Source organism: Calonectris borealis, chromosome 3, assembly GCF_964195595.1.
Source record: "Calonectris borealis chromosome 3, bCalBor7.hap1.2, whole genome shotgun sequence".
NCBI lineage: Eukaryota > Metazoa > Chordata > Aves > Procellariiformes > Procellariidae > Calonectris > Calonectris borealis.
This window is the reverse complement of record NC_134314.1, coordinates 100,162,140-100,176,760: the sequence shown is the minus strand read 5'-3', so window position 1 is coordinate 100,176,760 and position 14,621 is coordinate 100,162,140. Positions and strand designations below refer to the sequence as shown.

General features: G+C 40.5%; 1 long non-coding RNA gene across 2 annotated transcripts in view; it reads right to left on the bottom strand.

Annotated features, from left to right (window-relative positions):
- Window positions 1-13: 13 nt before the first annotated feature.
- Window positions 14-14,621, bottom strand: part of LOC142080845 (uncharacterized) — a 36,249-nt gene continuing 21,641 nt past the window's right edge. For both annotated transcript variants that reach the window (XR_012673143.1, XR_012673142.1), the window contains 2 exons: window positions 13,155-13,317; window positions 14-2,729 (listed from right to left, as the gene is read on the bottom strand). This is a non-coding gene — a long non-coding RNA (uncharacterized LOC142080845). The remainder of the gene's footprint in view (window positions 2,730-13,154; window positions 13,318-14,621) is intronic.

Below are 14,621 nucleotides of genomic sequence, written 5' to 3'. Positions count from 1 at the left end.
ACCAAGTCCATCTAGGGGAATTGTTTTCCTGACACTGAGGACAAAATTCCCCAGATCACAATACTGCATTTGAAAGTTTTCTTGAGACTATAAGAATTTGTTGTGCCTCCATCTGTCTGCTCAGTAATGTGCTGCTAAGCATTACTACTGTGTACAAACCATTTGGCAGCATTGCTTCCAGGTTGAAGAGCCACTAGATTCAGTCTGACACTGAGAAAAGTTCTGCCTTGCTGGAATACCTATTTTTGCATTTAGATTTGCATCTTCCACTGGCTTGCTGTAGGATGCCACAGACCGAGCTCACTACCTGAGGCCTGCAACTGCAGCCTTTGACAGAAGTAGACAGACAGGCCTGCTCTCTGGTGGAACCGTTCCTATTCATGTGCAGTCTACAGGAATGCCACTTTGAAATCATTCCTGCATGAAATGTTTGCATGGCCATTAGGACAGCTAGCAAGGCAGCAGGAGACCTCATGCTCTTGGGCTGCTGCTGATGCCAGTTACCGTTCAGGTCCTATCTGCTTCAGCCAGTACCAGAACATTGAAGCACGGGCCAGAGCAAGCTCACTGGAGTTCAATGAAAACAAAAGTTGAGCACAGTGACCTTGAGGAAGCAACTGGGGACTATCTGCATAGCTGTGGCCAACCTTCCGGCCATACAAGCTACCCACCTGAGCCTTCCAAAGCAACAAGGTACCTACTACACGCCTTAGGAAGCCAACAGATGTATGGGAGATCCAGGATCAATTAGCAGGATGAGATAATCATCTCACCACTGGTCCGTAGACAGACATGTAGATGTTGAACCTGTCAGGTCCTGGGACAACCTGGCAGTATCAATTTCAGCAGCAGACATGGGTGCTAGTACACCATGCTGTTCCTCACTTACTGACCAAGACACCTTGCTGGGAGGCTTACAGTGTTCTTGAGCTGGGGTAGCCAATCCTCTGGTCCTACTGAGTCACTTATAGCCTATGGTCTGGTATCTGAACAGCACTTGCTCCTACTTCCATATCACATTTAAGGGCAGTGAGGGTTTTAAAGCCAGAATCCATTATTAAACAAAGGGAATACTGTCAGTACTTTTTGAGGTTCAGGGACACTAGACCTTGCCACCTCCAGACCAAACCAGTTAAGTATGGTGACATTTCAGGCATGAGCTGCTTTTTTTGATGATGATGGTTTTGAGGATGATGAAAGGTATGGTTTTAGGTGGATGAAAGGAGAAGAATCAGGCCGACTAAATTAATTGCCTGAATACTTCCTAGTTCAGCTCAGGAGAATCAAGTTCTAATCTGAATGAAGTGTCAGGGACACTAGAAACCTTGTTAATATCAATACCTACATAAAGTCACTCATTTAAATGAAAGCAATTGCTGATAACAATACTTTCAATTTACAAAGCTCTTTATAGCTGGATTTTAACAGAACTTATTCTAAACCTAACTCTGATCATTTAAGTCTGTGGTAAAACTTCCACTGACAACTGCAGAAGCAGGCTGAGACCTCATGGAAATTTTTTTAAAGAATTTTTAAATTTTCACCTCACTGCTTTAAAGCATTTTGCAAGCACATACACCTCAGAGGTTTTATATAGCTGGTGAGTAAGCTAAAACATATGAGGAAGAAATAATTTGTTCTAAGCCACAAAAGAAATCTGTGTCAGAGCCAGAAATTGGACTCAGAACTGTTGATATCCTGTTCTTCTCTGTGGCATGGGAAAGTCTTCTCACTGAGCAAGTCCACAGGGCAGAAATGATACTATCAGTGAGTTAAGGCTGTTTGAGTCATTTATGAAGAAAAGTGGCCATGATGATACTTGTATCTTTACAGTTTTCATTCCCTTATTACAAAATGGAAGATAATTCTTACTTAAAGCATCCATTCCAGCTTAGTCAGGCTGAGTTTAAGTGCTTAATGCAGTTTCAGTAGAGACCATAGGAACTATAATGTGTTTTATCAGATCCTTTCAGCTTTCAGGTAAACTTTTAAGAAAAAAAAAAAATAAAATCAGTAGACATGACAGAAGCATATAGAAAATATTTCAAGTTTCCTTCCTATTTTATATTACAGAAATCAGGAAGACGAATAGATTCTTCTCCCTGAAATGCTTACATTCCCCCCGAAAAAAAAAAGAGCATGTATAACTACACAGCTGATTTTCAGCATGTGACCTCTGATAAATGTCAGTTCTTTGGGAGAATGAAGAAACGGTGTTTAAAATAATAATTAAGAAAAAAAAAACATTACAGAAGAAAAACAGAAATTAGACAATGACAAAACGGCATTGAGACAGATTTCAGGAAATATATTTTCTTTTCCAGCGTTACATTCCAAGATATTTTTAAATCACAGATATTGAAAACAGATTCCCATACAATTCTTAATCAGTTACAGTAGCCACCGGGGTTAGTGGTTCCTAACATGTGGCAAAAAATATAATATTTCTAACTCAAGCCATGTCATGCTGGTATTTTACCAGCATTCCTCATGCTATTGTTACAATTCCACTAGTTTCACAGCATTTGATTCTTTCCAAATGTAAGAACATAGTATCTCCCTTTCTGATATTAACAGCAAGCAGTATAATCATGATAACCATGGTTCTTTTCATCCCACTATCTCAAGATACTTTGATCCTTAGCCCTGATTTTATAGATGGAGAAACTGCAACTGGGGATCACGAGATGACTCTCTGGAGTCAGCCAGCGGTAAGCTTGCTGTAGGGCCTAGAATGGAGAAATCAGCAAAAAGCAGCACTTCACAAACTTTATAGAGCCTATCTGGTCTCACACACAAAAGACTTAGGCTTCTAACTGCCTCCCCCTAATTTGCACCACAGCAATGCTGCTCTCTTGCATCTCCAGGGCAGCATTGCTTCCTCACTCTGCAGCTGGGATCCCAATCCACCAGACACAGCTAGTACACAGCTCTGTAGTCCCCTTAGAGGCGACAGCTTCTGGGGGGGGATCCCTGAACAGGGGTGACCGTCCCACACAGAGGCCAGGGAGAGGGATGCTCCGCTGGAAAGCTGATGCCGTGGTCCTTCCGCTGCCACTTGAGACTGTGCCCCTGGAGAGAAAGGGGCACAGCGAGGCACAACCTGATGTGGGTGCTCCCGCACACAAGCCGTGACCCACCCTGTCTGACATGTGGCACATGCCAGTCCTTACCCTGTGATTTGCATCAGATTCAGATGTTAGGAATCCACATGCATCGGGGAGGTACGTTAAGTCTTTTATAAAAAAAACTATAAAAAGCATTACTCATCTGTAAGACACTCATAATTATTTAGTGAAACTTACCGCTTATACAAAACACATTGAAATAAATCACATCAACAAAACCTACCTGATTTCATAAGCAACTTGTATCCGATGGTTAATATTTTAAAAACCCATTAAACACTTCATTTAACAATGGAGTAACTAGAAAATTCTGAGATAAAAGCTATAAAAAGAGGCTTGAACTATTCATTGAATGGTTACAGAAAGAGATTCTGAAAGAGATCTTGAAAAGCTTGCTGCAAAGCTATATCAACTTTTTTAAGAGAAACCATTCCTACTTAGGTATTATAAAACAAAGCAGAGTTACGTATAAAGTTCAAACCAAGTTGTTGTCATTAATGCAGAATATTTCAGAAGAAGCTGCAAAATCCTGAAGAGGTGCCATTTACAACACTGGATGGGCTTTCTGTTCTCCATTAACATGGCTAAGAGTACAAAGTATACATTTCCCCAAAAATTCAGTTTGGAGATGACCAAGCATGATTATAAAACTGACCAGGAAAGATGGTGATGGGTGAAAGACATGAAATCTGGAAAAGCTGGATAATTATGTTTCAAAATTGACATACTATTTTTACACACACACACACACACACAAAAAGAGTTTTTAATTTAATTTCAAGCTAACCTGAATGTTTGTTTGGTTTTTTTTCAACAATATCACTTTTCCTTACATTCCCTGAGGTGAGAGGTAAGAAAAAACAAACTACCACCTGACCAACGGTAGGGAAAGGCTCATTCCATGACACACAGGGATGGTTATCTGTCTCCAGCATAAAATACAATACAACGGTGGCTAGCAAAGTACTGCTGACTTACCTGATGCGACTGCTGCAGGCAAGTTAAACATTTTGAAATAACCTGCTTACCTTACAACAGTTATTAATGCACTTCATATGCAAATTTTACTTTTCTTAATCCAGAATAGGAGTTTCTGGAGAACATGGTATGCACCTGGATTGAAAGGTGTCAGTTTTATTTACATTAAAAATATATTTTAAATTTTAAATGCTAGATTTAAAATTAAACATTTGATTAAGATGATCTGAAATTTGCCAAATATTTGATTAAGATGATCTGATATTTGACCACCACAGTCACAAATACAATCACAAGAATTTGGCCTCTCTTTTTCATGTGTTGTCTAGGAAATTTACAGAAATGAAACTAACCCTAATCTAACAGTGCCCATTGCCCTTCCAAAAACACTGATGTCCAAGCTCAGTGCATTTGTTTTCTTGCAAGGACGTCAGCAGTATATTTAGCACCAGGGTGGAAATAGGGAAGGTTAGACTAAAAGACTCGTATTACATATTGCAGGTCTCACATTCCCACTCTTGTGCTGCTCCTGGATTTATGGCCTGCTCATTTCCTGGCTTCTTTTGAAGCAATTTGACAGACAGTTGCGTCTCTGCCTAAAACTCAACAGCTTTAGTATGATATACTAGATGCGCAGAGGAAGCCTTCCCCGGAAAATATTATTTTTCCAAAAGAAAGTGGGGGGGGGGGGTTGTTTATTTGGTTTGTTTTGAAGTCACAACAAACAGATAAAACAGCAAATGAAAGAGGAATTAACTGTATACACAGTAAATGTGATCATTTCTGCTGCATATATTTAACTTAATTGTAATACAGAGTTACTCTGTATGAGAGCAGGTGAGGCCTCAGACACGTACAGAGTTAAATATAGAGACACTGTTGAGATACTAAAAGCTGAGATATTGCTGCTGACCACAGAGAGCAAATTACAATTAAGTACGCATCTTTCTGGGAAGTTTGCCAAGGAAAAACCAGGGAGAGGCAGTCGTCACTGCTGCTTTGCCTATGCTAGGGAAAAATGGAGATCTAGTTGCTGTAACTCTTACCAACAGAGCAATTCCACTCAGAGTACAACAAATCAGTGCTAACGAGACAAATGACGAAACCAGCTCTGAGAAGGAGTTCAAAGCACAGAAGTAGACATGCTTCAGCAATGTCTGCATTATCAGCTTAGCACTGGGGCAACTGCACCATTACTGGCTGTTGCTGTAGCATGGTGTCATTTTTTGCACAAAACCAACTTCACAGACTAAAGACAGAAAAGCAGGGGAAAAACTGCAGCTGTAGAGTTACAGCAGGAGAAACCAGGGAGACTGTATGAGCGAAAAAAGGTTTGAGAAGCACTTTTGCCTTTGATAAGAGGGTACTAAGAAGAACTGAAACCGTGGAGGCACAGTGATAACAGCAGAACACAATCGAGAATATTCATATAGAGCTGAATTTTTTCAGCAGGCAAAGGAGGGGGAAAGGTAACAACACCGGCCACAGTGTAGCCCATAATGAGAAAAAGATGAAAAGGATCCCAGCCTACCACTCTCTGTATCGGACTCAAAATTGAGATTTATTCTACTAGGGGACACAAATTGAGAGGAAGGACAATGGTAAAAGCTAATGGGAGCCCGAAGATCTCACATCCTACGTCATTTCAGTACTCCTTTGCTTCCTTGCAGAGAAACTGTCTGATCCAGCAAGAAACAGACTATTCTGTCTTTTCAGTCAGATCAAGATATCTTTAGAAATTTTCTACCAGTCTACATGGTACTAATACTTCTATGCTTGAGATTCAGAGGAGAAGTGGCTGTCACCTGCAGCCTGAGCATGGTCAGGAGCGTTGACGTATTTCTGCCATTCTAACTGTGGCGGAGGGGGGCTCTTCAGCACCAACCTCTCGTGTACCCTGGCAAGCAACTTACCTCTGCAAATGCTTTCCTCGTGGGCTAGTTTTGTTCTGGGTCCAATGTTAACTCCAATTCTCCTCTCTACCATCCTGGTTCTTACAAGATCCCTCTTCTGTAATTTCTCATTATCTTTTCAATGTGCAAAGTTGTCATTTATTAAACACCATAAACTAGACTCCCCTCTACACAATTCTTAAGTATATCTTTATGGCTACCACTGGATCAAAGAGCCTTCACTTTTTTTTCTGTGTGAGAAAAATCCCTTTTGGTGTGAAAAGAAAATACTGGGAGTTTCATCTTGCATGATTTCCTGAGATCCTCCGTAAGCAAAGAGCACTTATACTACTGTCTCTCACCATCTCTCAGCCTCTCACACGGCTGGGCATCCAGGCTGTACCCAACCATGGCTAATCCAAAAAAATTTCACAAGGAACAAAACAATACAGATGCAAACGCCCAATTTCAAGCATCATATTTCTATATGTTAGTAGTTCTCTCCTTTGTCATTTTTGGGGTGATGAGTTGGACCTATGGGTCTTCTCTTGGGAGATTTCCCTTTCCTGTTCCACCGTCTACCAAAATGTTGGTGGCGGCACTTCACAGGGGTCTATGGTGCAAAGAAAGCAACGTCACAGGCATGCTACAGAAGCCAAACTCACTCGTTCATTAGTCCAAGGTCTCCTTTTAATGAGGTAAAATGCTGTTTGGTAATGAAAAAATGTTTGGGACCCAGAATTTACTTAACAGCAGAAACCAATATTTCCATGCACTTTCTATAAACTCTCAATCCAGGAACAACATTCAAGGGTTTAATTGCACAAAAGGCAACATCACCAACCTCTCACTCCTGATGACCTGTATTAACACTGAGTCTCAAATCACCTGCAAAAACAACACCACAGTGAAAATGTAATCAGTCGTGACCTTAGTGCACATTTGTCTGCGTGGTATTATCACAGAGTTCAGAAATTTGAACCATCTCATAAATAAAGAAGGCATTAAAACCATTTGGAAGCACCCGAAGTACACGAGGAAGCGTGTGCTTCGCTGCTCTCTGGCAGTAACCTTTTCCATGAGTCCTTTGGTAGTCTGACCACGCACAAGGCTGCAGGACTGAAGCAGAAACTGATTAAAATATGCATGGGCACGTGTGTGTGCGCGCGTTTATATGTATACACACACATTTCTATGTGCTAAGGAAAGAAAGGATGCAGGGAGGACTTTAAAAAAGCTTTTATGTAGGGCAAGCTTAAGGAAGTCAGGGACAACCGCTCTCAGTAAACTGATCTGAGATTAAGAAAAAAAGGAAATGGTCCCCTTTGATGGAGTTTAGAATAGGTACAGCTGCATTGTGCAGGAACAGGAACTTGATAATAAAAACACTCTGATGTGGCATTTACCCCAAAACATCAGTGAGTAAAAATAAATACACATCCACAGAGCTCAGGCTATTCTGGTGCAGCTCAAATCACTTTAGAGCATCACAAGAAGATCTGGGACGTGCTGGAAATTAGGCTTCTAGCAGTTATTTAGGGTTGCTGCAACCAGTTACTGGACATTTGTGTCTTTTAGGTAGTCGTGTAGAACATGAGTGGGAGGCAGCACCTGTAGGTGACAAAGTTCTGCATTAGGAACCATTTATTTAAGGAAAATTAGTGCCCTGAGCCAGGACCTATATCACACACATTCTTTGTTGGGTTCATCTCTTTTGCTTATTAAGGCTGTTTGCATGGATTGCTACTGTCCTAAAGTCGCACAAACTGAAGTCCTCTTGGTCTTACTCATTTGGGCTACTTTTTTCCAGTCCAGTACAGCTGTCAGTCAGGGTGCGATCTCTTTGAGAGCAACAAATGAGCCAGATGCCTAGTTCAATGGCCAGACACTTCAAGTCATAACAAGCTAGGGAAGCGAGCTAATTTTGCTTGCAAAAGAATTAGCCTTTATTAGCCACTAATACCACTTTTTGCCCTGCGTAGCCCTTTAACCAGCTGCAGCTCCATTGACATCACATTTTGGAAAGATTACTAGTGGTACGTCTGGTTATGGAAAGCTTAGAGGGCTTTCTAGAGCAGCTACCACTTACTAGGACAGCAGAGGAATGAACTTAAATTACCACACTGTAGGCATTCATATGGGATAAATCTTGTCATTTGGACCACAAATTCTGCAAGGCATTTTTGCCTGTGTCTAATTTTTATCATATGTTTATCACATGTAGAGATATGTAGTATATGACATGCATATTAGTAACTTAATGAATTGAGGCCAGAGCTGGTGGAGAACATGTACAGAACTGCATATATACATATATGTATTATATATGTATATATATAGTCATATATATATATTTGTGTTTATGTCATCATGTTTAATCCTGGTTTTGGAGACTGTGATGGAATCATCAGTACTTTGTATTTTTCTATCTTCTCTGTTTCTGTAGAATTGAGGAGAGTCAATAGCCTAGCTGCACTCATAAACTCTAACCTCAGATATATTTTATATGAATCACTATGATTTACAAACCCTGACTAAACCCAGTATAGTTACATATTTTCCTATGGAAGTGTCAGATTGCAGTGATACCTTACAACTTTGTGATACTGCTGTAGATCAAAAATCACAAATTAACCTGCTGATTTAGAGGACTAGACAAAAGATCAAATCCATTTTAATCAGCTATGGCACTTCCTACACAGAAAAACAGTAGAAGCTTTTAAGATCCTAACCAGCCGAGTACAGGCAAACTCACTTGATTTCATTTCAAAGGGTTCAAATTCCAAGTAATGAGCAAAATTATTTTGAATATTGTTTAAAGAAACAAAGTACAAGGAAGCTGCACAGGTTGCAATGCTGAGAGGGAGAAGAGAAAAAAATATCAACAAAATAGTAGTGTATTAAGCAAACCGCTTTCAAGTTTTCATTAATCATAGTCTAACTTTGAAGAAGAGGGAGAACGGCTATTTAGCTATTTAGGTGGGGAACCCAAACCAGTTGCATTTTTTAGTAACTATAATGATAAAAAAGATCCATGAAGGCAACTGATGCCTAAAAGTAGTACAAAGGCCAGTAAAGGAAAGGCAGGGAGACAACCTTACTTTCAGAGTTCCTACCTCAAAAAAATCAGGGTGTGGGCCCCTGCTCACTGGGAACATGCCTCCGTCACTGAAAGTAGTAGTCTTGCTGTTTCAAGAAGCACATCATCACCATGCCTCTCCTATAGCAGCAAGAAGTCACCCAACAGACAGGCTACAGTTTCAGCCTCATGTGATGTCTTTTATAATTTTTTTTTCTAATCTAATAAATAAGGAGTAGGTCCTGAAAGGATGTGTTTCTCCTGGAAGATAACAGTAATAATGTACAGCAGCAATTAACATGTTCTGGTATAGCTAGGATGCTCAACACACTTTAAACGCATACTGAGTAAGAAGAATAAAGGAGGTTGAATTATTTCCTTTAACGTAAGTAATATTTTCTGTGGATCGGATGCATGGCTAACAACATTTCTAACATCAACTTTTTGTTATTTAGAAAACTGTAAGGAAAGCCTCCCTGGGACCAAACTGGAAATTCTGAGGGACATATTTCAGTATGGAGCAGCAGAAACATGGAATCAAACCATGATTTAGCATTCCTGGGTAGGGTGTATGAAAGAAAGAGAGCCCTTTCTCACCAAAAGCATACTTGAGGGAGCCAATCCAACCAGACTTCAGGCTGTGCCAATAGAAATAATAAGTATATACCCCGTTGGACAGGATGAGGAGTGGTGTTCTCCCTCCTTCTGTCACATGCCAGCATGGCTTTAATAAGAAAACCGTGGGTATACGTCTTATCAGTGGTTGCAACAAAGAGCATTTGTCTTTGCCTTTCCTTCTGATCACGTTCTACAAAGTCTACCAAAACGGATTCTCAACCTGGAAGTTATTAATGAATGCAGTTGCAATCACCCTCTTTTTATGACTAGACTGGACAAGTTCTTACACATTTCTCTTGCACGGTGTAGGAAAAGTAAAGAATCCAGCAGACAGAATCCCAAACATCTCATGGAAATGCAATTCCTCTCCCATCTTAGCAACACCAATTCTCTTCAGCTGTGCCACAAGCAACATTTACCTACGCATTTTTACTTTACTTATAACCACAGAAATACCAACATGAATGCAGGGCTGCTCTTCTAACTAGCTAATTGCTTGTATCACCCAAAGCAAATCTGAACAACATGGCAGCTCGTCTGGCAGCTCTGCTGCTCCCATTACTGCTGCTACCCAGAGAGGGCAATAAGGATGGAAGAAAAACGTTGTACAAGAAAAGCTGCAAGGAAATACCTACCTTGCAAACAAAAGGTAGCTATTAAAGGGAATACCTGCTTTGTGCACCATACAGAAAGAAACCAAAGTATTTTAGAAAGGACATCTGCTGCAGAGTAGCAGGAGTACAGATTCCCATCAATTCCAGTGAAGCTGGCTAAGATCACTAGTGAAAAAGGAAAACATCCTTTTAGGAAAAGCAAAACAACAAACAAAAAAACCCAATAACATAGTTAAAACTAAGGTGAAGACAAATAACGCTTCCTATCGGTGCAACACACCTAAGCAGAGGGGAGCAGTAGAGAAGCAGGGAAGCCACACTGATACCATGCCCACAGCAAAGACTGGCCCTGAGAATACAATTTGCCATGTACCACAATCAAAATAAGTGTCATCTGCACCGTGTGATGCTGCCAGCGATACTGACAGTCTCAGCAAGTTTCTGGATTTGATGCATCAGGCACTGAGTTGCCATTGACCCACATGGAAAGGACAAACCTGAAAGGAGGGATTATGATTGGCAGAGGCAACTTGGATTAAATCTGTACGATGGTAAAAATCAGGCTCAGATTTTTGCTTATATTTCCTCTCCCTTGCCCCCCCCCCGCCCCGAGCTCTCGTGATTAAAGAGTGGAGAACAATGTCAGATCTCACAGAGTCAGCACAGCATGAGACAGGGAGTCTGCGCTAAAGCAATTTTATGGATATATGCTTTCAAATGAAATCAAAACTTCCCTAGCACTGCAGCCCTTCTGCTCCCAAGGCTTTCCCAGCTTCTGGGGGTTATTGGCAATTACCTAAGGACTTATTTTAAGGAATAACTGGGAAATTGCAGTAGTCCGGATCTGTCATAAACAACCGGTCACAGCCTAATGTGGGACACTGCGCTGCTGGGCACCCAGGCGGGCTGGGGGCTGGAGTGACAAGGGGCTGGAGTGACAGCCGGGGCTGGAGTGACAAGGGGGACCTTGCAGTCCCCTTATCTCCCATGCAGTCAGCTCCTGGCCACTGAAAACATACCGTTGTGCTTAAATGGGGGATTTAATCTGGGGGGATTGCAGTTACATGAAATCTCTGTAGAGAGGGACCTCCCCTGCCACCTCCCCCAGGAAATGAGTGTTCAGAGTAATTTGTCCCAGGTCATACTGGCAGAGCAGCTTGGCTATCAGTTGCAAGGACGTTTGGGGGATTTATCAGATTATAAAATACTGAAGTGTGATGATCATTCAGCAAGTGCCCTCTCCAGTCACCACAATCATCATCTGTGGCTTACCAGCCAGAAACTTTGAGTCATGAAAACAGAGGCTGTTGACTAGTGAGCCACGTGTGCTCATCTCCAGCCCGCCAAACTAGCTACCACAGGAGAGCTAGACCGCAGCACTGGTGCACCTTAACTTTCAGTGAGGCATTATCAGTCAGAGGCTGTTATATCGTGCTCATCATGTATTATCTTGATGCCTATGTGATGCAGGCTCTTTCATAAATTGTTCAGTAAGGGGTTTTGGCAATGGTTTCTTGTTACACGGCTTCTTTTTATATCCCCTGCTGCCTCTTTCAGGCCCTATCCACCCATTCCTTGCAACTATTAATAAAGTATCCCTTCCTCCAGCTGTGAGAGCAGGCTTTGCAGCCTGTTTTTAAGCTATTGTTGCACTTTTAACAATTAAGACTTCACAGCTTACACTTCATTATTTTCTTTCCTTGAATCCAAAGTGCATTTTTAAAGGAGCTATGTCAGCTGACATCTAGTCCTAAAAATAGGCATTCAAAAAGCTAAAACCTATAGAAATGCTTCCAGGACTTCTTTTTTTTTTTTAACTCAACGCCAGTATTTCTTTTAAATGAACATTTTTCTGCAACCCAAGCAGTACTGCTCTGTATTAGCAAGAAATAATTTGAAGGAAAAATTAACCCAAAGCCAACTATCCTGACAGCAGCCATGCTCATGCTGTCCTTTGAAAAAGCCTGTCCTCTTGCTGCCCCTACATTGGCTAGATTACCCACACAATGGACAGAAAGATGGAACACATAGGTTTTATATATGCATTATAACACATATTCTGTAGCTATTACATTATTCCCCATATGATACAGTCAGCACTGATCTCACCACCATCTTAGCAGAAGACCACACCTAAATCTTAGCTAAAGCCCTAGAGCAATTAGGAGGTTACGGGAGAGAAATGCAAAGTCAGGGTTCTGTCGCACTGCTCAGCTTTGCTTCCTTTAGCCTAGACAACAGCAGGGTACGTGTTCCAGGTTCCAGCAGAGCAGTACCCAAATCTGCTTGCCTCAGTTCAGCAAACCAAAGATCAGACATTGAAATGATGAAGAGTGAACAAGGATTTTGATTGCATCCTTTTTTTCTGCTTTCATTTTTCCGTGCCATATTGAAACATCCCAAACACAACAAAGTTTTAGAAGATGCATGGTCTGCACTCCTTTAAAGCCACCCTTCTCTAAAATTTGTCAGCTTTGGACCCTTAAAAAATGGAGGCACTCAAAATAAACAATCACTTTGAAAATCTTGGCCTATATCCCAGTAGGGAGTGAATCTAGTCACATACACAACAACCTTCAAACTACACAAAAATTAAGCATTAGAACAGTAAAACCACAACAAGCAATATGGAAACAAAAAACTCCATATGATGCAGCAGCTAAGATCATGTAGCTCTCGCTTATCTATTTAAATCATAATTGATCACTACATGGTTTGTTAGTCCCTGCCATGAACCAGAATCCCATTGACTTTCTGTTCCTGAAAAGCAACCCAAAACACAGTTCCTATGCCATCAAGTTTAAAATATGTGCAGTAAGAGCCAATACTCTGTGTTATGTTTTACCTGTGCTGTTTCCTCTTCCTTATTGAATGCCTGATGTGAAGAAGTCCCAGATTTCTCTTATTGACTGCTGCCATTTCTGTCTTTTTTCAGTTGACTCCATCTTTCAGAGGAGTTGTTACCTCTGCAGTTCTGGTGTCATTTTTGATTTAATGAGAATGAAAAGCTGTACAAAAGGTATATATTTGATTAGTATTATTCTTCTTTTGTCTAAGCATACTCGTTCACAAAATCAAAACGCATGGCCAGAAGTAACAGGAAGCGTCAGTTCTTGAACAATAAAACCACTGAAAGAAAAAGTTTTACAAGCCAGCTCTGGTCCACAGACCACAATGTAAAAGCTGTTAGATTAAATTATTTTCATTGTCTAGGGTGGAAAAAGGAAGGAGAGAAAGAAAGGAAAAAAAAAAAATCCTTGTACATCATTATCATAATTAGAGCTGAAAACAAGATGGGAATTTAATCCTATAAAATACTTTGGTATTCAACATTTTTTTCCGAAACCGGGATGAATAAGTAAATATCTTTTTTTTTTTCCAATTAAAAAAAAAAAAAGAATTTCCAATGAGAAATAAAACTTTGGGGTTATTTTGGGAAAATTTCCAGGTTTTAGTGTTCATAAATTGAAAAATTTTCTTTCAATTTGCTGGACTTTTTTCCTATTGCATTTCTCATGAGAGCTACAGGATTGACCGTCTGCATCCCCCATCCTCTTCTACAGGATAATGACTGCCATAATGTACCAAGCTGCTCAAAGCGAACTAGGATTCTGCTGCTTAGTGGCAAATACCAGCTGGCAAGCAAGCTCAGACCAGCAAAGAGACTGGGAGCAGTAGGCATGCAAACTATAAATTGATTGAAGAAACACACCACAAAAGGGAAATGCAGAATTTACTCAAAACTAAACAGTCTCAAAATGGAAGGCTCCATTCTCTTTTCTGAAAGAAAAATAAAACAGCTTAAAGTTAAAAAATTAAAAGTTTTTTTTCTCATAACATGTTAATTTTCCAGAAGTTGCTTTATAATGTCATCATGATGGCAGATTCCTGCCCTGTCAGGATTTGTCCCTTTGAATCCCCAGTATTTCATACTCCCCAAAAGATAATTCTGTTTTCAAAATCACCTTTGAACATGAGGCAAAAAGCAGGTTAGGGCACAAGTGGTAGAGAAGCTATAGTAATATTTTCTTCAGGTCTATTCAGGAAACTCTCCATGTTAGGGGAGAATACGAGGCTTCTGAACATGTAGGTATCACAATGCTATTGTAATACAGGGAAGCAGGTCAGTTTGCTAGTTAAAATATACGGAACTGGCCAACACGCCTCCTAACTTCTTTTCCAAGCTCTGCCACTGACCTACTGTAGTCTTGCAGAAGTCATTTTGACTATATTTGAAAGATCTAATAGCTACCTATTTTCTTCCACAAGATGCGTAAAACATAACTCATGTCTACGCAATAGTGTAGAGATC